Source organism: Zalophus californianus, chromosome 13, assembly GCF_009762305.2.
Source record: "Zalophus californianus isolate mZalCal1 chromosome 13, mZalCal1.pri.v2, whole genome shotgun sequence".
NCBI classification, from domain to species: Eukaryota; Metazoa; Chordata; class Mammalia; order Carnivora; family Otariidae; genus Zalophus; species Zalophus californianus.
The window spans coordinates 72,436,499-72,464,124 of NC_045607.1; the positions used below are offsets into that span (position 1 = coordinate 72,436,499).

The 27,626-nt window shown below is 43.1% G+C and overlaps 1 long non-coding RNA gene and 1 pseudogene across 1 annotated transcript; one reads left to right on the forward strand and one right to left on the reverse strand.

The window, feature by feature from the left end:
• Positions 1-158: 158 nt before the first annotated feature.
• Positions 159-27,621, forward strand: LOC113934030. Its single transcript, XR_003523575.2, has 5 exons — positions 159-980; positions 2,833-3,026; positions 10,563-10,784; positions 21,855-21,944; positions 27,175-27,621. It is a non-coding gene; the product is annotated as an uncharacterized LOC113934030 (long non-coding RNA).
• Positions 11,490-21,144, reverse strand: LOC113934029 (annotated as a pseudogene).
• Positions 27,622-27,626: the final 5 nt, after the last annotated feature.

Here is a 27,626-nt window from a genome sequence, read left to right on the forward strand (position 1 = left end):
GGCCCTGGGCTCTCCAGGAGCTGGAAGGCCCACGAGGTCACCACAAGCGCCCCCAAACCCTTCAGTGGTATCAACCCTTAACGCTACTCAAAACTCTTCACTTCTTCATTCCAGGTCTCAGGGCCACGCCTGTTAGATATTATTATCTCTGCACATAATAGATGCGATCTGAGACAGGGTTCTTGTACAAGACCAGGCAGCCGGTGCAAGGCGAAGTCTTACCAGCGGTCAATATCGCAGCTATATTTATTACGAGGCTCACCTCCACAAGTTCCATCCGGTGACCTCCGCAAAACGGGCTCGCGTGGCCCAGGCGGGCCCCACCCCCAAGCCTCAGCACGTTCTCTGAGGCTGTTAGGCGTTGAGAGGCCTCGAGGCCCAGCAGCCAGGATGGAAAAGGCAGACGGTGGGAAGAGTCCTTCTGGCAGGGCAGGAGGGAAGGTCACTGGGATCCAGAAGCCTTCGTCAAATTCTGATCTGAGGCAAATCAAACCTCTCAGCTTCCAGAAGTGATGGAGACAGGCTCCAGAAGCCTGAGGTGAGAGGTTTAACCCTCTGACAGTCCAGCACCGCCGCCATCAGGAAGCCAGACGCCACAGCCTCTCAGCCCGGGCAACTGGGTGTGGCTCGCCCTGGACACCGCCCGCCTCTGGGTGTGCTTTACCCTGGGCGCGGCCCCGCCCAAGGTGAAGCTCGCCCCAGACGTAGCCCGCCCCCGGGTGGTCGCCCTGGACGTAGTCCCGCCCCCGGGTTTGGCGTTTCCCGGCCGTAATCCCGCCCCAGGATGTGGCTCGCCCTGGACGTGGCCCGCCCCCGGGTGCGGCTTCCGCTGGACCTAGCCCTACCCCTAGGTGTGGCTTGCCCTGGGAGTGGCTCCGCCCCCAGAGCGTGCTGGTCGGAACCTCAGCTTTTAAATTCCTGCGATCGCTCGTCTGTCCAAAGATTTCTGAACTCTGCTGGACGTGCCAAACTCTATTGAGGTAAATATGGTGTCGGTCTTCTAGAAAAGCGGATGATTAAGCCAAATATTCCAACAGTGCAAAAAAAAAAATGTTGTAAATTGGAAAGCAAGGACAGATCCCCGAGGAAAACCTTCCAGTGTAAGAGATAGGAAAGAGGAAAGAAGGAATGGGTGTTCACGTTTTGGTTTTGTTACTCTTTCAAAATTTTTTTTCGATGTAAGGTTCTGGTGACTTCTCATTCCCCTGTCATGGTCCAGCACACATGCTCAACGAGTGAGGAGTGTGGAGAAATTGTAGGAAAGTGAAATCCTTTTGAGCACTTGGGCAAGAGAATTGACTAAGGAACAGTCATGAGCTCCACCAAGACAGGGAGCTTTGTTTCCTCCACGGTGTGCCCCTAATGCTTCGAAGAATGCCAGTACACAGTAACCAACACAACAAACTAATGGATTGTTTTCAGGCAGTGTTGAAGCTGACCATTATTATAGAACATTTATGGTGGCAGCAACATACTTACTTATGTTGATTTTATCCTAGAGGAATCAGCCCCTTATTAGAAGTCGGGTCTAAAAAAGACACAACTGACTTTTGCCACGCATGGCAGATGAAAGGCGAATGAGAGGCTGTTGAACGTAGAGCTATTTAGGTTTGGAATTAAGGGATGAACCATGAAGTTTTCCTTGGAGAGGGAGGGAACGAAGACAAAACATTGTCAGATGGACAGGGAGATGTATAAAGTATCTTGTAGTTCCTGAACAGGTTGAAGAATTGGCATATTGAGGGCATAAGCTGAAAGGATAAAATCGAGTGGAATGTCGGGGAGCCCACTTCTACCTCTCCCTCTGCCTGCAGCAACCCCTGCTTGTGTGCTTTCTCTTTCTCTCTCTCTCTGTCAAATAAATAAACAAAATCTTAAAAAAAAAATCAAGTGGAATGTCAGGCTGTCTTTTCAGATGGCAGAAGGGTTCCTGGTGATAAGTTCTAGGATATGGCCATAACTAAACTGGAATGGAGGTAAAGGGCTCAAGGATGAGAAGGGATAAATGGTAAGGAGACAGATTATTGGATGGTCTATCCACATGGATGTTGGGGACTCTGATGCCTCCTACTTCAAGTTCCTCTCCTGGGCCCCATCCCACCTCTTTCCTATCCCTAAGTCTCCACAGAATCAGCATTTACTGCAACTCCAAGCTTTAGTCGTGGCATAACTCTGGACAAGAAAGCAGAAATAGGGCAGTGAGAAAGAGGGCTGGAGTAGACATCAGTTTTTGTTTTGATACCTACCATTCACTCACCTTCTGGAAACAGCCCCTTTATTGACCTCCAGGGAACTAACCCCATTCTCAGTCTCAGTCTATGTGCAGGTGGAGTTGTCTTTCCCTGACACCCCTATTCTAAGAATCCATCTATAACTCAGGCTTGGCCAAAAGATGACTTTATGCTTTTGACAGCAGTGATTGGTCAGGGATGGGCATGTGACCCAACTGGAGCCAATAAGGCACAATGGGATTTTTGCAGGGACTACTGAGAGACACAACCCATTTTTAGCTACACTTAAAGCTTGAAAGGTACACTTAAAGCTACAAAATTGTCAGGCAGAAAGTCAGTCCAGAATATAGAGCCAAGAAATGGATAGAAAGTGAATCTTGAAGGCATCAACTGAGCTCCAGCTCCCTCCTGCCTTAGGCCAGCCTTATTCACAGACTTTTTCACGTACCTAAGGCAAAAGATTCTCTTTTTTAAGTCAGTTAAATTGTATTTGCTGTCATTTACATCCCAATAATTCCTCACATTATAAGGGGGCTCTCCATCCCTGGCTCCCTCTTCCATGCTAGCCCACAAAATACACATTACCTTCTCTGTCCTTCAGGTTACCCTTCTATAAGAGGGGATTAAGAAATCTACTGAGATTGGAGTCCAAGATGGCGGAAGAGTAAGAGACCTTAGTTTCATCTGTTCCCCGGAATTCAGCTAAATCATTCTGAACACCTGCGAAATCAAGAGGAGATCTAAGAAAAGAATAGCTGCAACTCTACAAATAGAAAAGTGACCACTTTCTACCAGGTAGGAGGTTCGGAGAAGTGAATCCGAGGCGATATATGGGAAGATAAACCGTGGGGGGCGGGAGCCTCCGTCAGCGGGCTACCGTATAGAACAGCAGAGCACAAAATCAGAACTTTTAGAAGTTGGCTCTGGTGAGGGACGTCCCCACCTGAAAGGTGCTCAGGTGGTGAAGTGGGGTGGAATCCTAGGTGGGATAGTGTGTTCTCAGGATCCCCAGGGTCACAGAAAAAATGGGGGTGCCTGAGTGTGGCAGGATTCCTGGGCATCAGACCTGGGAAGCCCACTGTAAATCAGCAAGCCCAGGAGTGGGCTCACAGCTTGGAGTTGCCATAAACCACAAACCCTGGCCCGGTCGGGTGTCCGCTCCCTGAGCAGGGGCCCAGCAAGCATCAGAACCGGCAAGACACCCCCCCGACCCCCGCCACCCCCAGGAGGAGCTGTGTGGGTGTGCACCGCAGGAGTCAGCAGGGTTTGGAGACTTGAAACAGGGTTCCATGCCTGAGATAGAAATGGTCAGGCACAGGCTGGTTGAGCACAGAGAGCAGACAGAGACCAGGGAGACAAGGGCGATTGACTGCTTTTCCCTGAGGCCACACTGAGGAATGGGGCCTCGAGCTCTCGGCTGCGGGCCAGAGACTGGGAGGCCGCCCTTTTCAGTGTCATCTCTAAAGCTGTGAGGAAAGCCTTTAGGGAACAAAAGACACATAGGGCAATCCAGCAGATTACTTAGCCTGTCCCCCTGCAAGGGCGGTGCAATTCCACCTGGGGCAAAGACACTTGAGAATCCATGCAATAGGACCCTCCCCCAGGAGATCAGCAAGAATATCCAGCCAAGACCAAGTTTACCAGTCTTTGAGAATGGCAAAACTCCAGACCTAGGGAAATACAGCACAAAGAATTCATGTTTTCTTTCCCCACGATTCTTTAGTCTTTCAATTTTGATTTTTTTCTCTTTCCTTTTTCAACCAGTTTCTCTCTTCTCAGCCCTTTTTTAAAATCTTTTTCTAATTTTCATTTTTACAGTTATAGTCTATCCTTTTACTATATTTAATTTTGTTTTTGTAAATACATAAGTTTTTCTTTCCTTTTCATTTTGGGATACAGTTTCTTCTAACAGACCAAAATAAATGCAGAATCCAGTGTATGGCTCTGTTCCCTTCACCTGACTGATCGTATTCTCTTTTTCTCTTTTCCTCCTCCTCCTCCTCCTTCTTCTTTAGTTTTTTTGTTAAAACACCCTAAAGCAACAGAATATACATTCCTCTTGGGTGTACATGGGACATTCTCCAAAATAAATCACATACCAGTCCACAAAATCAGGTCTCAAATGGTACCAAAAGATTGGGGTCATTCCCTCCATATTTTTGGACCACAATGCTTTGAAACTGGAATTCAATTCAATCACAAGAGGAAATTTGGAAATAACTCAAATACACGGAGGCTAAAGAGCATCCTACTAAAGAATGAATGGGTCAACCATGAAATTAAAGAAGAACTAAAAAAAATTCATGGAAACAAATGAAACTGAAAACACAACTGTTCAAAACCTTTGGGATGCAGCAAAAGCAGTCCTAAGAGGGAAATATGTAGCAATATAAGCCTTTCTCAAGAAACAAGAAAGGCCTCAAAATCTCAAGCTAAACTCCAGCTCCACCTAATGGAGCTGGAAAAAGAAAAGCAAAAAAGGCCTAAACCCAGCAGGAGAAGGGAAATAATAAAGATTAGAGTGGAAACCAATGAAATAGAAACCAAAAGAACAGTAGAACAGATCAACCAAATTAGGAGCTGGTCCTTTGAAAGAATAAGATTGATAACCCCCCAGCCAGACATATCAAAAAGAAAAGAGAAAGGACCCAAATAAATAAAACCATGAATGAAAGAGGAGTGATCACAACCAACACCAAAGAAATACAAACAATTTTAAGAACAAATTATGAGCAAATATATGCCAACAGATTAGGCAGGCTGGAAGAAGTGGATGCATTCATAGAGACATATAAACTACCAAACTGAACCAGAAAGAAATAGAAAACCTGAGCGCATCCCTAACCAGCAAGGAAATTGAGGCAGTAATAAAAAATCCACGAAGAAACAAGAGCCCAGGGCCAGAGGCTTCCCAGGGGAAGTCTACCAAACAAAGAATTAATACCTATTCTTCTGAAGCTGTTTCAAAAAATAAAAATGCAAGGAAAACTTCAGACTCTTTCTATGAGGCCAGCATTACCTTGATCCCCAAACCGGGCAAAGAACCCACCAAAAAGGAGAACTACAGACCAAATCCCTGATGAGCATGGATGGAAAAATTCTCACCAAACTACTAGACAATAGTATCCAACAGAACATTAAAAGGATTATTTTCACCCTGACCAAGTGGGATTTATTCCTGGGCTGCAAGGGTAGTTCAACATCCACACACCAATCAATGTGATACGCTACATAAGTAAAAGAAAGGACAAGAAGCATATGATCCTCTCAATAAATGGAGAAATAAGCATTTGACAACTACAGCTTCCTTTTTTGATTAAAACTCTTCACAGTATAGGGATAGAGGGAACACACCTCAATATCGTAAAAGACATATACGAAAAGCCCACAGTGAATATAATTCTCAATGGAGAAAACCTGAGAACTTTTCTCCTAAGGTCAGGAACACAGCAGGGATGTCCACTATCACCACTGCTGTTCAACATAGTACTAGAAGTCCTAGTTTCAGCAATCAGACAACAAAAAGAAATAAGACATCCGAATCTGCAAAGCACAAGTCAAACTCTCACACTTTGAAGATGACATGATACTGTATATGGAAAACCCAAAAACTCCACCCCAAAATTGCTAGACCTCATACAGGAATTCAGCACAGTGGCAGGATATAAAATCAATTCACAGAAATCAGTGGCATTTCTACACACTAACAATGAGGCAGAAGAAAGATAAAGTAAGGAATCAATCCCATTTACAATTGCACCCAAAACCATAAGATACCTAGGAATAAACCTAACCAAAGAGGCAAAGGATCTGTACTCAGAAAACTATAGAACGCTCATGAAAGAAATGAGGAGGACACAAAGAAATGGAAAAACATTCCATGCTCAAGGTTTGGAAGAACAAATACTGTTAACATGTCTATGCTACCTAGAGCAATCTATACATTCAAGGCAATCCCGATCAAAACACCATCAACTTTTTTCCCAGAGCTGGAACAAATAATCCTAAAATTTGTGTGGAACCAGAAAAGACCCCGAATAGCCAAAAGAATGTTAAAAAAGAAAACCAAAACTGGTGGAATCACAATTCCAGACTTCAAGCTCTATTACAAAGCTATTATCATCAAGACAGTATAGTCCTGGCACAAAAACAGACACATAGATCAATGGAACAGAATAGAGAACCCAAAAATGGACCCTCAACTCTATGGTCAACTAATCTTTGATAAAGCAGGAAAGAATATCCAATGGAAAAACGACAGTCTCTTCAACAAATGGTGTTGGAAAAATTGGACAGCCACATGCAAAAGAATGGAACTGGACCGTTTCCTTACACCATACGCAAAAATAGACTCCAAATGGATGAAAGACGTAAATGTGAGACAGGAATCCTTCAAAACCCTAAGAGGAGAACACAGCCAGCAACCTCTGTGACCTTGGCCATGGCAACTTCTTGCTAGACACGTCTCCAAAGGCTAGGGAAACAAAGGCAAAAATGAACTGAACTATTAGGACTTCATCAAGATAAAAAGCATTTGCACAGCAAAGGAAACCGTTGACAAAAAACAAAAGACAACTGACAAAATGAGAGAAGATATTTGCAACTGACAGATAGAGGGAGGGCTAGTACCCAGAATCTATAAAGAACTTATCAAACTCAACACCCAAAGAACAAATAATCCAATCAAGAAATGGGCAGAAGACATGAACAGACATTTGTCCAAAGAAGACATCCAAATGGCCAACAGACACATGAAAAAATGCTCAACATCACTCGGCATCAGGGAAATCCAAATCAAAACCTCAATGAGATACCACCTCACACCAGGTAGAAGGGCTAAAATTAACAAGATGGGGAACAACATATGTTGGTGACGAACTGGAGAAAACGGAACCCCCTTACACTGTTGATGGGAATGCAAGCAGGTACAGCCACTCTGGAAAACAGTAGGGACATTCCTAGAAAAGTTGAAAATAGAAATACCCTTCAACCCAGCAATTGCGCTACAGGGTATTACCCCAAAGATACAAATGTAGTGATCCAAAGGGCACTGGCACCCCAATGTTTACAGCAGCAATGTCCACAATAGCCAAACTATGGAAAGAGCCCAGATGTCCATCGACAGATGAATGGATAAAGAAGATGTGAGATAGATAGATAGATAGATAGATAGATAGATAGATAGATAGATAGATAGATAGATGAAACATTACTCAGCTATCAAAAAAATGAAATCTTGCCATTTGCAATGACGTGGATCGAACTAGAGGTTATTATGCTAAGTGAAATAAGTCAGTCAGAGAAAAACAATTCTCATATGATTTCACTCATATGTGGAATTTAAGAAACGAAACAGGATATATGGGAAAGGAGGAAAAAAATAAAACAAGACAAAATCAGAGAGGGAGACAAACCATAAGAGACTCTTAATCATAGGAAAGAAACTGAAGGTGACTGGAGGGGAGAGAGGTGGGAGGATGAGGTAACTAGGTGATGGGCATTAAGGAGGGCATGGGATGTAATGAGCACTGGGTATTATATAAGACTGATGAATCACTGAACTCTACGTTTGAAACCAATAATACATTATATTTTAATTGAATTTTAAAAAATAAAAAATCTACCTTGAAGAATCGTAAATATTAAATGGGATAAGATACATAAAAGCATGTTTTACAAAACTGAAGTACAACAAGCAGCACTTAATTTTTCTAAATTAAATTAAATCTGGATCAGAGCCCCCATGTTGAAGGAAGGTATCCAATATTAGTCATCACTGGCAATGGGGATGGGGCGGGGAGAGGCTTTTGCCATCAGGCAAATATAAAGTATCAGGCAAATATATAAGAAAAAGACTCTGCTCTTGGGTCTATCATGGTTGCCATTGGGATGTTCATTGCCCAAGCTCCACTGGCCCATTAATAGGCCAGTGGTTGTATAGCCTCTATGCCCAGTGCGGCAATGCAGAATTTTGATGCACCTCCCAAGGTAATGCCGCTTGATGATCATTCATCTCAGCAAACATCATTTCATCCCTTAGAAAGATTGTGCTGTCTCCCAGAGGACTTCCACACAGAACCCATCCACTCAGGAACTCACCTTACACCCTTAGTATCAAGTCACTGGAGCCACTGGTACCTTTAGGCAACTCTCCTTTCAACCCAGCACCTACATCAATGCCTATCTCCTCTCTCCTGAGAACACCTGGTGAAAATTTTCCTCACCCGTAAGAGTCTGGACAGGACTGTACAACAGGTGCCTCACAACTTCTCTTTGGGGGTCAGGAAACATGAAAACCATTAATAACCCCTGAGACCAGAAGCTCAGAACTTCCTGTAAGACAAAAGGGGAAGTTAATTTTTATTCCTTCTGGAGTCCCCTCTGGCAGGGAATAGAAGCAGCAATCAGTAGCTTGGTAAAATATCCTGCCTCAAATGAAGGCTGCCTTAAGCTGGGAGAGAATCCCTACAGAGGAAAATTACCCACTCTTGTCATTGCCAGCCCAACCTCCTCCCCACAGGGAAGCACGGCTACACTTATATATGAATCCGTTCTTTCCCTGCTTCCCCCACCCCCACCAATGAAGGAAGGAAGAGACCTTGAGTCTCCTGGGAGAAATAAGGAGGCAGCCTCTACAAGTCTCTGAACCTGCCACGTGGCCTTCCTAATGAAGACCAAATGCGCCCTTGTGACGCCAGGAAAATAGCCCAGTTTAGGCTCTGATCCAGGACCACTGGAAGTTCTAGGGGAAGAGCCTCAAGAGAAGAGCCCTTTCTCATAGCCTGGGCTCTTTCACTGCAACCACCGACTGTGGCACAGTTATCTGTGTTAGTCCTTCTGATGGCTGCCTCAAGGAATCTGATCGCCTTAGGCACCACCTGGCACCAGAGAAATTCTCAATGCCTGAAGCTGGGAACTGGGGTCACCATGCCCAATCCACATTAAGGTACCAATCAATACATGCGTTTTGTCAACCCTGACGTTACGTTTAGAGTTTAAGCTTGAGGTTGTAAAAATTCAGGTAACCCATTCCCATTGCATTATGTGTCAGGGACAATTCTTCAGGCACCACACTATATCACGTAAATGACACTCTCCTAAAATTTCATAACACTGTGATCCCTGACTGTGGACACAAAGCACATCTTTTTCTAGAGAAATTGATCTTCATCTCTCTAATCATTTTTCAGCTAATACACTTTCTTAGTTTTTTATGATCGTGATGCTTTCCTATAGGAACAGGAATCTGGAGGAAAGGAAAACAATCCTAGAAGCAGAAAAGTAGTATGAGATCACTCATGGATGGTGTTACTAAGTCATTTGGACAGATCACTTCCTAGGTGTTCTAAGTGTCCAAATTCTGTCTCATTGCCTCATTCAATATTTCTCTGAATGGAAGCAATAGACATTAGATATGACTTGTTATGTGGCCCCAGCTTATTAACCCTTTCAGCCTTCACATCTCCCTTAGTTAGACGTGCTCAAGCCATAGGTAACGTGAAAAATGTCTCAAAATGGGAGTTACATGCTGTAAGATCCCTAGTACTGGCTTTTCCGTCAACTGGGTGACCAATTCTCTCTCATGTTCAAGCTATGAGAGTTAAATTTGAAATGACGGGTGTACTATATTAAATATATTAATTAATAAGAATAGAAATTAAACCTTGCAACCTGAAGGGTTTCTTCCTCTATAAGCTTGACTAGGTCTACAAAAGCTGAAGGTTACTTCTTTAGACCTATGGTCTGGGAGCTAGGGCAAAGTGGAGAGACTGTGGTAGAGCCGTATGAGACATAGTGAGCCGGATGAGACATATGACACCTACTTTTTCCTCCCCTCTAAGGCTGACTACAGTAGTAGTCAGGTGGTCCTGAGGGCTCATTTTACTTTACAATTCGGAAAAAACCCATACAACCTTTACCTCTCTATACCACCTTTCCTTCCTTCTTTGGATGCTCCAATCACTTTGATGTTTACTTACCAGCCGCCACTTCGTTTAGCCATTAAACAGTTTTGACCTTGATGACTTGGATATGAATGAGGACAAAGATCCACTTGGCACCTTTGGCCACTTTTGCTTCAGCAAATTGAGTAGGGTGTCCAAGAAGAAACCCTTGCATTAGGAAGACTTCTAAGAAGAGTCCAATGATCCCCACTTCCTGATGTTCACACCCTTGTGTAATTACCCCTCCCCTTGAGCATAGGCAGGACTTAGTGATTTGCCTCTGACTAAGAGAATAAAGGAAAGGTAATGGGATGTCATTTCCGTTATTAGTTTACCAAAGATTGTAACTCCTGTCTTGTTTGTAAACTCTCTCCTTGCTTTGATGAAGTAAGCTGCCATGCTGGAGAAGCCCACGTGACAAGGAACCAACCAGCCCTAGCCAAGAGCCAACAAGGTTCTGAGGATCCCAGTCCAACAGGCTTTGAGGAACTGCATCCTGCCAACAACTGTGTGAATGGGTACAGGAGTTGGCCCTTCCCGAGTCAAGCCTTCGGATGAGAATGTAGCCTCAGCCGACAGCTTAATTGCAGCCTTGAAGCAGAAAATCCAGGTAGGCCTCGCCTGAATTTCTGACCCACAAAAACTGTGAGATAATAAGTATGTATTTTTTAAGCCACTACATTTTGTAGTGTCCATTACACAGCAATAGATAATTAGTGCAGTCCTAAATTACTGTAACCTTGGCGTAAAATGTTGCATGTTTGGGAAGGCAGGCACCATAGAGGAGGACAACGTCCCTGGCAACATCCCTGGAGGTACTGTCTTCCTGCTCAAAGACTATCCCGTATACTCTTATGCTGAAATGGTATCATTGGGTTCTAATAAGCCCTGAGTAGCCTCCAGGAGGTGAGGCCTAGGTGACATAGTAACTCATCCCACCCAACAGATAGTTTGGGCGCAGATGAAGAGAGAGTTTGAACCAAGTTCTGCTCTTTAAGGGTTTTTCTCACTTTGTAAAGGCCTGAAGGTTTTCAGAGTAAGCTTTTTGTACTTTTTATGAAAAAAAAAGTAAATGTTTTAATACAGGACATCTGAGCAGGGTCAAATAAAGGACCCCAGGATGAAACTGAGAAGGCCACTGTCCAGCTTCTTACAAGGGACTGGTGCACTTATAGAAGCCAGAGAGGAAACCAGTAAGAGCTGAACACACTTCTTCCTTTCCCTAAGCACAAGCCCCAGCCCCAGTCCCAGTGCAGCACACAGAGAACAGCACTCTCTATTAGAAGAAACATTTATTGAGGAGGATTGATATTCTTAGTTGTGCTGAAGGTTGTCCTCATCAGAGGATATATTGTCATGACAACTGTGAGGCTTTCTTAACAAGGATGGAATGATTTCTTCAGGGAAATTTTTCTCTGTGGAAGTGCTGGAGAAGCATTTTCTGCTTGAGTAGAAGAGTCAAATCACTAAACACAGTACTTTCATCAGGGTCACCCCTGGTGGCCGAAAGGACCTGGCATACTTGATGCACACAGGTGGGGCTTGGATGAGACACAGGCTCCCCGGAAGGCAGAGAAGAAGGGGGTTGACTCTGGCTTAATAGCTGGCCCTTGAAGGTCACAACTTTTCGGGGATCTCTGACCCTGTGTCTGTTCTGTCTGACACTGCTAAGACGGTTCTGGTCAGCACAGACGGCTTCATGGCTGCAGGACTTGATACTTGCCCGTTTCTTTTGTTGTGGCTCAGAGAGAGCCCAATAGTTGGAGGAATATCTCTGGGCAGGCCCTACCTGGGCCTGTAGTTCCTCCTGCTGCTGGCTTACTGCTGAGGCCTCAGATCCGTACCTACATGCCAGCTTCTCTTCTAGGACCTTCCCAGTGGTAGTCATGAGCTTGTGAGCTTCAGGGGGCCCATCGCTCACAAAACTAGTCACACTTTCAACTGGGTCTTGGTGCTGCACTAAGGTTGACATGAACTTGCCTTCTTGCTGGGGACATTCCTGCTGCCCTGTGATTTTTTTCTTGGACTTGATCCACTGAAGGAAGTGCCTCATCTTTTTTCTGAAGTAACTTTCAGGAGGAAACTGTTCATTCTGTGACAGAGATGGGGAAGCACTCTCTAATTTTCTGTCCTCAACACGGTAGCTCTCCTTTCTGCCTGCAGATGTCCCTACTCCTGAGTCCTCACTTCTACATTTTCTTGCTTTGGAATCATCCTGAGGTCTCACTTTCCTTTCACTTTTTCTTTGTGGGAAATTCTTAGTCTGACACTTACGGAAGGCCACCTTAGAGTCCCAGGACTCCTGCTGCTGCCCCATGCTAATTCTGCTATCCTCCAATTGGACATGCAGCACCTGGGATGCTTCCAAGACCCCGCTGCAGACACTCTGGGACGGAGTCAGTGAAGCCTTGGAAGTCAAGCTATCTGAAGTAAGGGGCATGTCAGTGGGACATCTTTGAGCCTGGTTATGTTCCTCACTCTCCAACTTAAACTTTAACTCACGCAGAAGCTGTCTTTTCAGCTCTGATAGCTTAGAATCTTGGGGAACCAGTATTTTTGGTGACGGATGTTCAGTGGTCAGGGCAGTTTCTACCTTACTCCTACTGACACTTCTCATTTTGGAGCTTCCCAACTCACTGGTTGTCAAGGTGTCACAAGATTGGGATTGAAGAGTACGGAGCTCCTCGGTGTCGAATATATCCGTGGACAGGTTGGACATGGCAAATTCTTCTAAATTCTTCTCCACCATCACTTTGCCCTGTACCATTTCTACTCTGTTGCTGGAACCCACATTCTCATGCCTTGGCTCATGTCCAGCCGCAGCTTGCCTTGTGGGCACCTCTGGGCCACATGTGTTTTCTGGTACAGTCTCACTGGGTCTGACCTGAGCTCCGATGCTGTGTGTAAGGGGCTGAAAAGTCTGGCTGCCACACTCAGGTATCTGGATGCACTGGGCAGGACTCTGGTCAGTGTGAGAGTGTGATGCCTTCAGGACCCCCCGTCCTGCATTGCCCACAGATAACATAGTAGGGAGAGGATGATCCAGGGTGGGGACTGAATTTGCTGTTCTCACCCTGTTTCCCAAAAAAGTTTTGGAGCTTCCCTCAAGGGGTTTAAAAAACTCAGCTTTGGAATCCACCCCAGAAATATGCATGGCTGAGGAGGGAAAGTCAACTTGGGGAAGAGGCCATGTTTTGGCTTCTCTCAACATATAGAATTTTATGGATTCAAGAACCCTGAGGGGTAGACCCCACCTCTGACTCATGCGAAATCTTATAATATGTGCCTCTAGTACCTGTCGTGTATTGGGATCAAGAAAAGAAAGTCCTAGAGTGGTGACCTGGCAGTAAACCCTACCCACCAGAGTCTTTTTTGAATTTGTGTTTTCTGAGGTAGTCTGGGAACTCCCAGAGAAAGGCAATGTATTGTCATCAGCCAGCCATGAATAACACACACCTATAGGAATCCTACCCGCTGTGATCTGCCAAAACTTCTTGCTCATATGTAATCTAAGAGCGCTTTTGATTTGATTCTGGTCTGTCTCCTTCCTTGAGACATTTAATAATTCATTCCCTGAGTGATTCCTTGAATGACACACACAGTTACTTGTTGTCTCCAAGGCAGCCCTGCGACCCTTCACTAGGTAGCATTCTGAGACCCTTTGTGGGCTCTTCTCTAGGATATACCCAAGATTCCTCCTCATATCCTTCCTTAGCTGGGACTTTCTTGGGACCCTCTCACGGAATCTTCCTGAGAGATTCAGTTCAGTCTTTGCTAGATCCTTGCTACTATGGCCCTGAAGCTCATAGAATTGTGAGTGAACATGTCTGCTTTTTCGCTGAGAGATTCCTGTTAATTTACACTGAGGCTCCATCAGTGCTAGGGACTCTAGGTTTCTACAGTCATGGAGGCAGGAGCATGGGATTACCTCCCTTGGACTATGTAACTCCCATGTGTCCTGGGGTTCACAGGTGATATGAAAATGGCCAGGAAGGATGGAGACTGGTACGTGGGCATGGGATGACCGGCTAACCAATGGAAGGTTGGGAGCTCGAGGACAAATGGTTTCTTGAGATTTCTGGAACACAGGGACTAAACCCCACAAGCTTTCCTGTTGCTTCTGCAACAGATGGCATTCCAGGTGTTGATGTTCAGTCAAGGTATGAGAGTCTGACTCATTCTTGGATCTATGGAAAGACACTCCACAGTCCCTAACCTGGGATGAAGAAGATGGTATGATTGGGAGGCGGGATTGAAAATGGGCCTGGGTGTTCACCTGAGTGAAAGGTAGGGGCTGGGATTGGAACAGGGTTTGAGGCAAGGGTTGGAGATGTACACTGGGGAGAGGAAGGTGATGGGAACGAGAAAGTGGTGCAGATACTAGATTGTGCATTTTGACTGCAGAGGTATTATGAATTCCATTGAATAAGACAAAGTGAGACCCTAGTGGGGAAGTACTACTAGAAAACAGGAGAGTGGCTACTAAGGACTCACTGTGCAAAGAAGGAAGACCCCAGAAGAATTGGCTATATTTCTGAGGCAAGTTCTCCCCCAAAGACTTGACGTGGAGGAGCTGCTGATAAATGTGCAGCTGCTCTGGTTTGCCTTCAATATTCCAGCCAGTTTGGGGGGCTGTGGTGACCTGTACATCAAATGGCTACAGCAAATTCCCTTCAGATGTCCATTGGTATTCTGACCACATTTGTTTGGAAAATGGCCCCTCCTCTTTTACTTTCTTCTTTAAAATCTGGAAAGCCATTCTATTCTTCATTTCTCTCTCCAAGAGTGCCTGGAAGTGAAGGCCAGGGAAAGAAATTGCACTGACCTCCTTGTGCTTAGTAGCAGAGTCTCTCCAGAGATAGGTTTCTGGTAGATGGAGGTAAACTTGCTCTTGCTGAAAATTGGAGTGTGCTGATGTGGGAAGGTACACGTTCTTGGCCTGAGCCTGACAACAGGAGAATTCTGAAACTGACAGGCTTGAGCAGTCACTACCTCTAATTGTTGGGACATAAGTGGACAACCTACCAGGGCTATCTGGAGATGACTTCACAGGATCAGGCTTCATTGAGATGGACATTGATTTAGATTGAGTCACAGTTAAAGTGCAGTCTGGCGGTGGTAAAACAGACAAGGTTGGTGGTGTATGATGACAAGCAAACGAATCAGTGGGATTCCTTGCCTGGGACAGATTTGGTAAGAGGGTGATATCTTGTGAAATGGTGGGGTCAAGAGCAGAGATGGTATTCAGAGGTAAAGTGGCCTCTAGTTGGACGACAGGATCCCCTTTCTGAATGTCATGTAGTAGGAGAGGGGGAAAGGCGAGGGGCTGGGGTATGGAATGGGTCACTGGGAATTCAGAATCCAAGGTATTTGGCTCTAGTGGCAGGGACTGCCCGGGGGGTGAGGGTAAGAAAAAGTCAGCTAAAGAGGTCACTGGGTTAGGTGAGAAGATAGTGGGGTGGGGTGGGGAAGGCTCAGGCAAAGGCACTGGTAATAGGTCTCCTGAACGGACTGCTGAGAAGTCAGGGAATGAAGTGAAGGATGAGTCAGTCACAGGAGCTGTGGAAACCAAGGGGATCACGGAGGGAGTAGCATCTTCCAGGGCCTCTGAGAACAGCAGCCGATTGACCTCAGCCGTTGTGCTATTACACACCTCACAGAAGGGATCTGGACATAAGAGTTGACGAAAGTGGATGGTATCATGATGCTGACCTAGGGGGCTGAGGAGACAGGAGGTACAAAGCTGCAGCCCGGACCAGAACAAATATATGTGACCCTGGCAGATCTGGCAAAGATAGCCCCCCCCCCGCCCCCACCAACATCCCCAAGACTTTCACATTCTAACTCTGATTGAATTTCCATCCCATGTCAATCCCGGGTTTCCCTGAGGCCCTTAGAAATTCATAGACTCTGCTTTAAAGGGGGGGGGGGGGGGGGTCCAAGATAGAAGGTAATGTTTAGTCACCTTTGCAGAAGAGAAAGCACCTTTCTTGCCTCCTTTACTTCACTCTGGCAAGTTCTCCCACCTGGGAAACCAGGAGAATGATGAAGATAGAAGCAAGAGATCTTATAAGAGACTGAGTAGAGTGTCCTTTCAGTGATACCCTTGGTAGATTGGACTGGGACAACACCAAGAATTAGGATATAAGATCACATGATCAATGAAAGTAAGACTTATATTTTTTTCATTCACAATGGGCTTTTGTATGTATTATTTATCCTATGTGATACTGAAAACCACCCTATGAAGAACACAGGGCAATGGATACCTCAAAGAGGAAGCTGAGTATCCATGACGTCGTAGGTCTTTCACAAAGTCAGGAGACAGAAGTTCTGATTTTGACGTCTCACACAGCCACCTATTGGGCAACACCCATTGCCCAGATCCATCACTGCCTCACGTAGAGCAGGGAATCTGAGAAGGGTTTTGTGCTCTGATTGCCTTTCCATAAGCCTCTCCTCTGAGGCCTCTGTTTTCTAAGAGGGACTGTATCTAGTAGCTGACCTCCTCAGAGATCATGGACCTGAGCCATCATGAAAAGGACAGGAAGGGTCACCCTTGGAGAGCTCAGGTGGAATAGGCAGAACCTTACCTTTCAGATTCCCACCTTTCCTCCTCCTCGTGGCTCTGCCCTGACGCTAGAACAAAAATAAAAGAATGAGGGGTTGGGACGTATCTCTCACTCTTCTCTTAGAATGGAAACGTTCCTTATCCAAGAATAGCAGGACTTTATTTTAATTAATAGAACTTTGTGTTCCTTGCTTTTATCAATTTTTAAAGGTGATAAGATGTTTTCAATACTTACTTCTTTGAAAAACTCAAAAGAGGATTTTGTCTGGTAGATCCACACTTGATATTCTCAGTCAGAAGTCCTTTATTCAATGAGGACATAGAAACTGAAGCCCGACAGTCACATCTGTGCTCCCTCAGGTAGGACCCTGTATGCTAGGACATACCTTAAATGCCTGGCTCTTCTCAGAGGCTTAGCACTGTTCTCCTGAGCAGCCCAACACAAAGGAAGGCTTGTCCGAGTGATGCTTGACATGGGACTGACCCATGATCAAGTGCTGGAAAACTTTGTTCTCTTACACAGATCCCATACTCTCGAAATGACCCAATCCAGGACTATGGAATCCCTGTGTTTGGGATTTTACCCAAGACAAGCCACCATACCCACATAGACCGTGAGTTTCAAGTAGAAACCTTAGTCTTTCCTTAACCCTTACCCCTGCCAGATCTCTCTTCCTAGAGCAGTGAATGTCTATTCTTTCTTTAGACTCCTCATTTTAGGTGTTTCTCTGACCCTAGCAAACTCATTTGGAAATGTGGGGAGAGGAACAGGAAAATAAAAAATCATTCTCTGAAGGGCAACTTCTGGTTCCAGATCTAACATTTAAAAAGCCTGGGAGTCATCACTTCAGTCTGTGAAAGAAGCAAAAAGCTGAACAGATTAAAAATCAATGACTTTTCTTGGAACCATAGTGAAAACCCACTACCCCAAATCTTCAGAGGGTGTCAATGCAGAAAACCATAGTTTAGATTAGTTTACCTAGAACAGAAGCCACCGGAGGCTCTGCACTGCTCTCCTGGTAGGAACACTTAAATAGACACTTTGACAAATTGCTGGAGGATGCATATGGGCTAGCATGAGAGTGAGAAACTGCTGGAGTCACAATCTAATGGGGGACCCCCACTTATTTATGGTTTTTCTTACCAGGAACCCCACCTGATTCTCACAGTAAAGAGCTACAAAAAAAAACAAACAAAAAAAAACAAAATTGCTCATATTTCTGGCAGGGGAGTGTAGGGTTGGAGAGAAAGGTAACCATTCGAAAATATTCCCAGAGTGTTCTCCATAACAGAAGCCTACTCAGCAGGGGAAAACCCTACCAGAGCCTTATGACACATGGGAGAAGGCAAATTACCCAACTACAGCAGCCTCCTTAAGTCCTCCTGTCTCATCCATGGAGTGGAACGGAACAAAACAAAAAAACCTTCGAAACTCTTGTGAACATCACAGTCCAGGGACATAAGCCCATTAAAAGACTGTATTTAATCATATCCTCTCCCCTGACACCTTACCAAAGTATTGACTGGGCTCTGGTGTAGTAACAGGATCATAGCTATAAAGAACTGCAAGGTATGTGTTCTATTTAGGGAGATTTAGGGAAACCTAAAGACACTAGGGGAGACAAAAACAAGGACACTAGAGGAAACTGAAGCCTCTGACATGTATAGCTACAGTAAATATTAAACACAGCCCAACACCTAAGCAGATTAACGTAAGACATCACATTAAAGGTCTGTTTACTTCAGTTCCAATTACCCAATACATCATGTTTGGCTTTCAAAGAAAAATTGCAAGGCATGCTAAAAGGCAAGAAAAAGCAATCTGAAGAGACAAACCAAGCATCAGGTGTACGTTCAGATATGACAGATTTCAGAATTCTCATACATGGTATCAAAAATAACCATGATTATTATGTTAAGGGCTCTAATGGAAAAGGTAGGCAACATACAAAAATAGATGAGGAATGTAAGCAGAGAGAGGGAAATTCTAAGAAAAAAATCAAAAGAAAATATTAGAAACCAAAAGCACTATGAGAAATGAAGAATGCCTTTGATTGACTCATCCGTAGGTTGCGTATGGTCTAGGAAAGAATAAGTGAGTTTTCATAAAACTCAGTAGAAACTTTCCAAACTGAAATAGAAAGAGAAAAAGAATTTTTTTAATGCTAAAATCTAGAATATCCAAGAACTATGTTCCAAAATGTGTAACATATAGGTAATCGGGATACCAGAAGGAGAAGAAAGAACAGAAAAAAATGTTTTAAGTAATAATGGCCAAGGATGTTCCAAAATTAATGACAGATTAACCATACATTGTGGAAGTTCATACATGGACATATCATATTCAAACTGTAGGAAAACAAAAGGAAAAATTTTGAAAGAATCCAGAGGAAAATAAAAACCCTACCTCTAGAGGAAAAAAACATAAGAATTATCACCTATTCTCATAAACCATGCAAGTAAGAGATTGGAGTGAAATGTTTAGTATTGAAAGAAAAAAACCACCAATCCAAAATGTTATACCTCGTGAAATTATCCTACCAAAGTGAAAGAGAAATAAAAACAGGGAACTCATCAGCAATAGACCTGCCCTGGAATAAGTGGTAAAAGAAGTATTTTGGGGAGAAGGAACATAACTCAGATCTACACAAAGAAGAGAAGGAATGAATGAAGATAAAATAAAACTTTCATTCATCTTATTCTCAATTGACCTAATAATAATAATAATAACGTGTTGGGTGATTTTAGTATATGGATAAGTGAAATGAATGGCATCAATGTTACTAGGGACTGGAGGAATTGGACACTCCTGCACTATGAATTGGTATAGCGTTACATGAAAGTGGACTTAGATTAGGTGTAAATGTATATTACAAACTCTAGGACAACCACTAAAATAGTTTTAAACAAGGAATAATTGGTATGCTAACAAAAGTGAGAAAATGGAATTATATATAATGCTTGTTTAAAACCAGAAAAAGCAGAAAAAGAGGGGAAGGATAGGTATAATGAATAGTAAATAGTACGGACCGGTAGAGATATTAATCCAAGTATATTTAAAAACCACTAAATGGAAGTGGTCTAAATTCACCAATTAAAAGAGAAGACTGTCAGAGTAGATAAAAACAAGACCCAATTATATGTTGTCTATAAAATACCCACTTTAAATATAAAGATACAGATAGATTAAAAGCAAAGGGACAGAGAAAAATGTACCATGCTAACACTAACCGAAAGAAAAGAGGAGTAACTGTATTATTTTGGACAAAGCCGACTTCACAACAAGGAAAATTGTCAGGGGTAAAGAGGAGCATTACATAACAACAGAGAGGTCAATTCTGCAAGAAGACACAACACGCCTTAACATGTACACATGTAACAACATAGTGTCAAAGTATGTGAGGCAAAAACTGATAGAATTGCAAGAAAATGGATGAATCCACTGTTATTGTTGGAGATTTCAACAGCCCTCTATCAGAAATGGGCAGATTCAGCAGGTAGAAAACCAGAAAAGATGTAGTTGACCCAAACAACACCATCAATCAACTTGATCTAATTGACATTTATAGAAAACCTCATCGAACCGCAGAATACACATTCTTCTCTAGCTCACATGGAACATTCACTAAGATGGACCACATTCGGGACCACAAAACACACCTTAACGAATATAAAATAGAAATCACACAAAGTATGTTTTCAGACCATAGTAGAATTAAACAAGAAATCAACTACCGGAAGATAGCTGGAAACCCCAAAATGTTTAGATTAGATTAAATAACGCACTACTAATACACAGGTCAAGGAAGAAGACTCAAGAGAAAAAAAATATTTTAAACCAAATGAAAATTAAAATACAACTTAAGGGGTGTCTAGGTGGCTCAATCAGTTAAGCACCTGGCTCTTGGTCTCAGCTCAGGTCTTGATCTCAGGGTCATGAGTTCAAGCCCTGTGTTGGGCTCCACACTGAGCCTAGAGCCTACTTAAAATAAAAATAAAATAAAATAAAATAAAATAAAATAAAATAAAATAAAATAAAATAAAATAAAATACAACGTAAAATTTGTAAGATTCAGTAAAAGCATCATTTGGAAGTTGTTAGCTTTGAATTCATCTATTTGAAAAGAAAGATTTAATATCTCTGAGGGACTTTACTTACCTGACTGACGTCTCTCTGTTTCAAAAATACTGGTGAACAAGGTTTCCTCTTTAGGTAGCACAGCACCAGAAGAAGAAGCCCCACCCCACAGAGGAAGGCAAGGATGGGAAAACCTAGCAAGTTTAATTGGAGTTCAGCCATGGTGCAGTAAGGCTTCTCAGACAAAGATGATTCACATCATTTGAAATGTACTGCTGCCTCAGGCAGCTGGGCATTGAGAATACACGTTCTAGACTAGAGTTCCAGGCCCACATCACAGAGCTTTAGTACAGACACCAAAGGTTCTTGAGGGTGGGGGAGGGGACAATACAGGCGAAAGAAACTCAATGCAACCCTTCCCCCACTCACCAGCGCAGCAGATGTGTCCATCATTCTATGGCCCTTTAGATGCCTCCAACCTACCTTCCTCCTCCACCTATTCACCATATCATATCTTTACCTTAGTGAAATTTCCTCGTTCCACCTGTTACGCTGATAATACCTGAGACCCTTTTTACTACGTGGTGATCTCACTTTGGACCTCACATCATCTCTGAAAGTTTGCTATACCCAGGGATTTACATAGCCAAGGTCTACTCTCCCTTCAGCTGCAGCTCTCCCTCATGCATTTTTACCTGGATGAAATTAGAAATAGACTCAGCGCCAGCCCCCCCATATCTCCTCAAAAGTACTCAAGTTCACTAAAGAACAGGAGAAAGCAGAATAATCTGTACCAAGGAACAGAAAGGATGACAAAGAGGGAGACAAGGGCATGACACACCCATGGACCTGTGGCACACAATTTAAAAATTTTAGTAATTCTTTTATTTCCCCAAATCCCTCTTAGGCTATTCACGCCCTACAGGTTCTCTTCCACACATATAGTGTCCACCCTGCTGCTCCCTCTTTCTTCTCTCTGTCAAATCCCCCTTCTTCCCCCCAACATTTTTGAAGATTCCTTTATTTTACAGAGCAAATGTGCTGGATCACAGCCCACAGGACCAAACTCATCTTGATTTAGGAAGTGGGATCCTCTAGCATCATGTCTAATGAGCACAATTGTAAGTATATTTAGCAATACCATTTGGCATTTTTTGAATGACACCTATGCTTACTTTTTCCATGAAAAGTATTTTTCCCACATACCTTCAAACTTTTCACCAAAATACCTATTGTCATCGCTACCAGTTTTAAAAATAATGTCATTTTTGTTGATGGTTTATATGTATTTATTTCATCTCCACATGCCACCTAGTCATTTAATTGTTGGAACCCTTACAGCTTCATTATTTAGATTATAAACTGTTGAAATTAAGCCCTGTATCATTTCCTTACTTGACTTGCCTATATTCCCTCTCTGATGAATCAGTCTTGGCCCTAGACACCCAATCCTTTCCCTCCCATATGAGGAGAGTTTACCAATAATGACAGCTCCTTTCTTTACCTCTCTTCTCCTGCATCCACAGCTTCAGCATTGTCTCTACCCAAAAGGAAGGTACACTTCAAACCCACCCCACTTCACATACCCTCCCTTGACTGAAGGAGGGATGTCTGTTAAGAAAAATCCCTCCACATATCTTTGCATCTCTGGAATTGTTTTTAAATAGGAAGTGTGATCTTGACAGTCCCTAAGGCCCCTAGGACTCACAATTATAAAAACATCCTTTAAAGTCCGAGCAAGATAAGCTCCACCCAAAAAAATTTCCAAGTGAGAAGGGGTTATAAATATGGTACATCAAATTTATTTTTCAAAAATGGCCTTGTTCTAAAAGAGGTTGGGAAACTGATCCAGATTAAAGGAAACTAAAGATACACAACTAGATGTAGTATGTGATCCTAGACTAAATCCTGTAAAGGAGGTTTATACACACACACACACACAAACGACATTACTTGATAAATTGATAAAAATGGAATGTGAATGGGAGATTAGTTAAAAGTTTCATGTCAATGTGAAATTTACTGAAGGAGATAACTGTGCTGTAAGAGAATATTCTTTTTCTTAAGAAATACACAATGAAAAATATTCAGGGAGAAAGTGCATGATTCATGAAATGTATTCTCAAATATTCAAGAATGTATGCATAATTTTTGTATGTGTGTATGTGTGTTCCTATGTAAAGAGAAGGGGAAGGAGGAAAGGAGAGAGAGATTATAAACAGGTCAAAATCTTACTAGGTAAATCTGGATAAATGGTATGGTTTTACCATGTATGCAACTTTTCCACAAGTTTATTTTCCAATACATACATTTCAGAAATGAATTTAACCCAACCTTTGAAATTTCTGGCATTGATTCCAGCTGCCGCTACCTCCACCATACTCAGACCCCAGATGTGTGCCATGCCAACTTTAAAACAGTTGTCTCAGGTTCTGTCCCACGTGAGAAACCTGGGATCCTCTCTGCACATTTGAAGCATGCTAACATTTCAACAAGGTTTTACAAAATACTGGCAAAGAGCACCCCCACTCAAAAAAAAAAAAAGATTTTAGAAATTATGTGCAATATAAAACAAACAGAAAAGAACAAAAATTCAACTTGTTAATTAACACGGAACCCCTAATTTCTTTTTCTCTAGTACCACCAGGTTGCTCGTCTCCTGGGTTTTGCAGTGTGAATGGATTTGCCAGCATTTTGTTTGCTCTGCTAGTCAGTTTCCACTCCTCCACCAGATTTCCATCTTCCAAAAATATGTTGACATCTTTTGTCTTATAAGCTCCCCTTCTTGTCATCCTTAAGCACTTATTTTTAAATCTTTTACTTGTCAACACCTTTACTGAAATATAGTTCACATACCATAGAATTCACCCACTTAATATGTATAATTCCTTGATTTTCAGTATATGCACAGACACATGCATCACCACAGTCAATTTTAAAACATTGTCATGACTTGAGAGAAAAAAATCTGCAACCTTTTGCTATCATTCCCCTATCCCATCCTCCCACCAGCTCTAAGATGAATCTACTTTCTGTCTCTAGACTTCCCTATTCAGAACACTTCATGTGAATGGAATCGTATGTGGTCATTAGTGACTGGCTTCTTTCATTTCACATAATGTTTTCAAGGTTCGTCCATGTTGTGGCATGGATTGGTCTTCTTTATTCCAAAAAATATTATATCATATGGATATGTCATATTTTATTTACCCATTTCACAGTTGATGGATGTTTGCATTGTTTCTGTCTTTTGACCTTATGAATAAGATAACTGTGAACATTTGTTTACAAGTTTTTGTGTAGACCTATGTTTTCATTTCTCTTGAGTATATACCTAGAGGTGGAACTGCTGGGTCATATGATAACTCTATGTTTACCATTTTGAGCAGCTGCCAGAATGTTTTCCAAGACTGCACCATTTTTTATTCCCACCAACATTGTGGGGGGGTTCTAATTTCTCCACATTCCCACCAACACTTGTATTCTCTTTTTGATTATAGACATCCTTGTGGGTGTGAAGTGTTAGCAAATACTGGTTAAGATTGGCATTTCCCTAATGGCTAATGATGTTGAGCATTTTTTTCATCTAATCTTTTACTTTTAATGGCATTTTGGGAAAGAGGGGAGTGTTTGATCTACTGTGTTTAACTTGAAACACAATAGTTCATTTGAAAAGTGACAGGACAAATTTTTCTTCTAAATATTTGAAAACAGAGCAGTGTCAAGTCTTTATTAACATAAAGTGTTCTCCTATGTTTTTTGCAAGTTACAGTTACTGTGTGATTAAGGGACAGTGAAATCGTGCCCTGAATTTGCTCTGTAAGATTACTTCTTGTGTGGAGTTGAGGAATTCACTCAAATGGCTCCTCGGGGTTGACTCTAAGGCAGAGCAGAACTGATTGCCAAAGCCTCTAAAGCTCAGTGCTTTTTCGTCACCAATGCTGCACACATCTGTTGGGAATAAGTATGTTCCGCAGGTGATAAATATCAAAGAAATGTGAGAGCTTTGACATTGGTACATAGCATATGTCTCAGAGAGGGATGGCAAGATGTTTAAATGGGCTTTTGCACTTTAATCATAGCGTAAAAGATGGGATGTATGTATCACACCTGCCAAATAATAGTGCAAGTTGGGTGAGGGATATGTGGGAAGTTATATTGTTCGATCTGCTCTTGTACATGTATAAACATTTCTGTAGTAAAAAGCATTAAAAAAAAAGATGCAGGTGCCTCAGAAGGACAGGAAGAGGGGCAGAAGGAGACGTGGAAAGGGTAGATCAGTCCATTGAGACTAGAATTTAGCTCTCTCTCAATGAAGATATTTCAAAAAGTATGTTTCCTTTGAGATTGGGAAGGAAACCTCTTTCCATATAACAGGAAGAGGAAAAAGAGGAATAGGAAAATACTTTTTGGAAGGTTTTTGTTTTTTCTCTTGTTTTGTTTTGTTTTGTGAAAAGCTCCCACGTCACGGCTTTCTTGCTCCTCTGTGAACTGTGGTCCAGCACATCTGCTGGGCAAGTGAAGATGGCCTAAGTTTGAGGAAAGTGAAGGAAGTTTAAAATAGATCTGAGGGGCACCTGGGTGGCTCAGTCAGTTAAGCGGCTGCCTTAAAATCAGGTCATGATCCCAGGGTCCTGGGATCGAGCCCCATGTGGGGCTCCCTACTCAGCGGGGAGTCTGCTTCTCCCTCTCCCTCTGCCACTACCCCTGCTAGTGCTTGTGTTCTCTCTCAAATAAAATTTAAAATAAAATAGATCTGAGTAATAGGAGAGAATGTACTAAGGAAATAGTGACCTAACTCCATTTATTTTGTTCACGTTAGTAAGCCTGGGATAAGTATTTGTGGAATCAATGAATGATTTCCAGGTAGTGCTGGGGCTGCATTTCTTGTGGCCTCAGTAGACTCAATTGTGAGTAGACTCCATTGTGAGATGTGAGATTTAATCCAACAGTAATCAGTTACTTACAGAAAGGCATTTCTAGAAAAGGCAGAGAGACAAGATTTTGCCAGACAGGAAGGATTGAAGGGAATTAGATGGGGCCCACTTGTACGGGAGCCTGTTTTTTTTTTTTTTTTTTTTAATTGAATAGTTGATGCAACATCATTAGTTTCAGGTATATAACTCGATACTATGCTGTGCTCACCACAACTACAGCTACCATTTGTCACCAGATAACACTATTACAGTACCATGGACTCTCTTTCCTATGCTGTTCTGGAGTTTTTTAAATGTTGGTTACCTGATAAGCCATCAGTTCTACCTTGGAGAGTGAGGAAAGGAAGACAAGGCCTTGGGAGATTGTCGAGAAGTGGAAAATGAATGACGTGTCATTGAAAAATTAGCAGGGGACATATAAACTGGAAGGATAGGGGGATGAGGCAAAAGGACAGAATGTCAGGCTATAGTATTCCTGATGCCAGAAGTATTCCCAGTAATAAGCTCGACAGAGGAGTGGTAACTCACTGGATTGGCCATAAAGCACCCTAAAATGAGATTATGTAGGAACTGGCAGGCTGTGTCATTGGCTGGCTTATCCACATAGATGTTAGAGCCTCCGGTACCTCCTCACTTCTTCAGGTTCCCTGCTGTTGGCCCCATCCCACCTATTGTCCCTCTCAGGGCCTCCACAGCATCAAAGTCTGCATTCTTTCAGTGCCCCTAACGTTCAGATACTGGATGGTCAATGATAACCCTGGACAAGAAGGTACAAGTGTGGTAGTGAAAGAGGTCGTAGACATCTGGTTTTTTGTTTTGGCACTGAACGGTCATGAGTCTGTCCCAAAGACTACCTCAGGTGCTCTCTAGGACACTCACCCCATTTTTGAGTCCCAGTCTCAAGTGGAGTTGCCTTCCCTCCAAAACCCTATTGTAAGTGTGGGTACGAGTGCAGTCTTGGCTGAAAAAAAGCATTCCGTGGAGTTCCATGATAAGCCCCCAAATATCTGTACCCTGGTACGCAGTCGAGAACTCACCTCTGGTTCATAAGTTGCACATCTTCTGGAGAAGATCTACCACGGCTCCACTGAGGCCATGAATATGAGAGGTGGCACCTCCATCCTACCCATACTGAAAGCAGTATCTTACATATTGCCATCAAGCATGGATGGAAGGAAGGCACCAAGATCACCAAAGGCGACGCCATGCCTGACCGCCTGCAGATATTGTTGGAGTGCTCAAGGAGCAGCCCCATGCCTCTTTGGTATAAGGCATCAGTAGGCTGTGCCGTGGTGGTGCCTGGATCAGACCGAGGAAGGAGGGGAGCAGGACAGGGTCATGATAAGGGGATGAGTAGACATAAACCTTTGTTCCACCAGCAAGGTCACTCTTTCACCTTTTCATTTCTTCAAAGGTGTCTTACCCTGGAAGGTGGTAGCTGCCTGGTCAACATTCCTGCCACTAACAGCTATGTGATGCTTCTGTTCTGCATTTGTTCTGCAAAAAACGTCATCAGTCGGGCAGCCTGAAGAAATGCCCAGCGAAGGGAAGCACTTCCAGTGGGAAACCTCAATGTCGAGTTTAGCGTGACTCACATGACAGATTCTTAAGCAGCATCTATGCGGTTCTTCTACCCTACCCCAACCAGCCCAAGATCAACTGGGACAACACCCTCCCCCAAACACTCCCATTCAGAGTTCACCCACCTGTGGGATCCTCGGATCACTGACTTCTACATAATGATTAAGCTACTGTGTAGTAACAGTGAAGAAAAAACAGTGGCTTAATCATTATTTTCTGAAAACTATACCTGTCTTTGATCCTAGAACACTTGCTCTAAAGGGTATAAAACATTCAGTGAAGGCA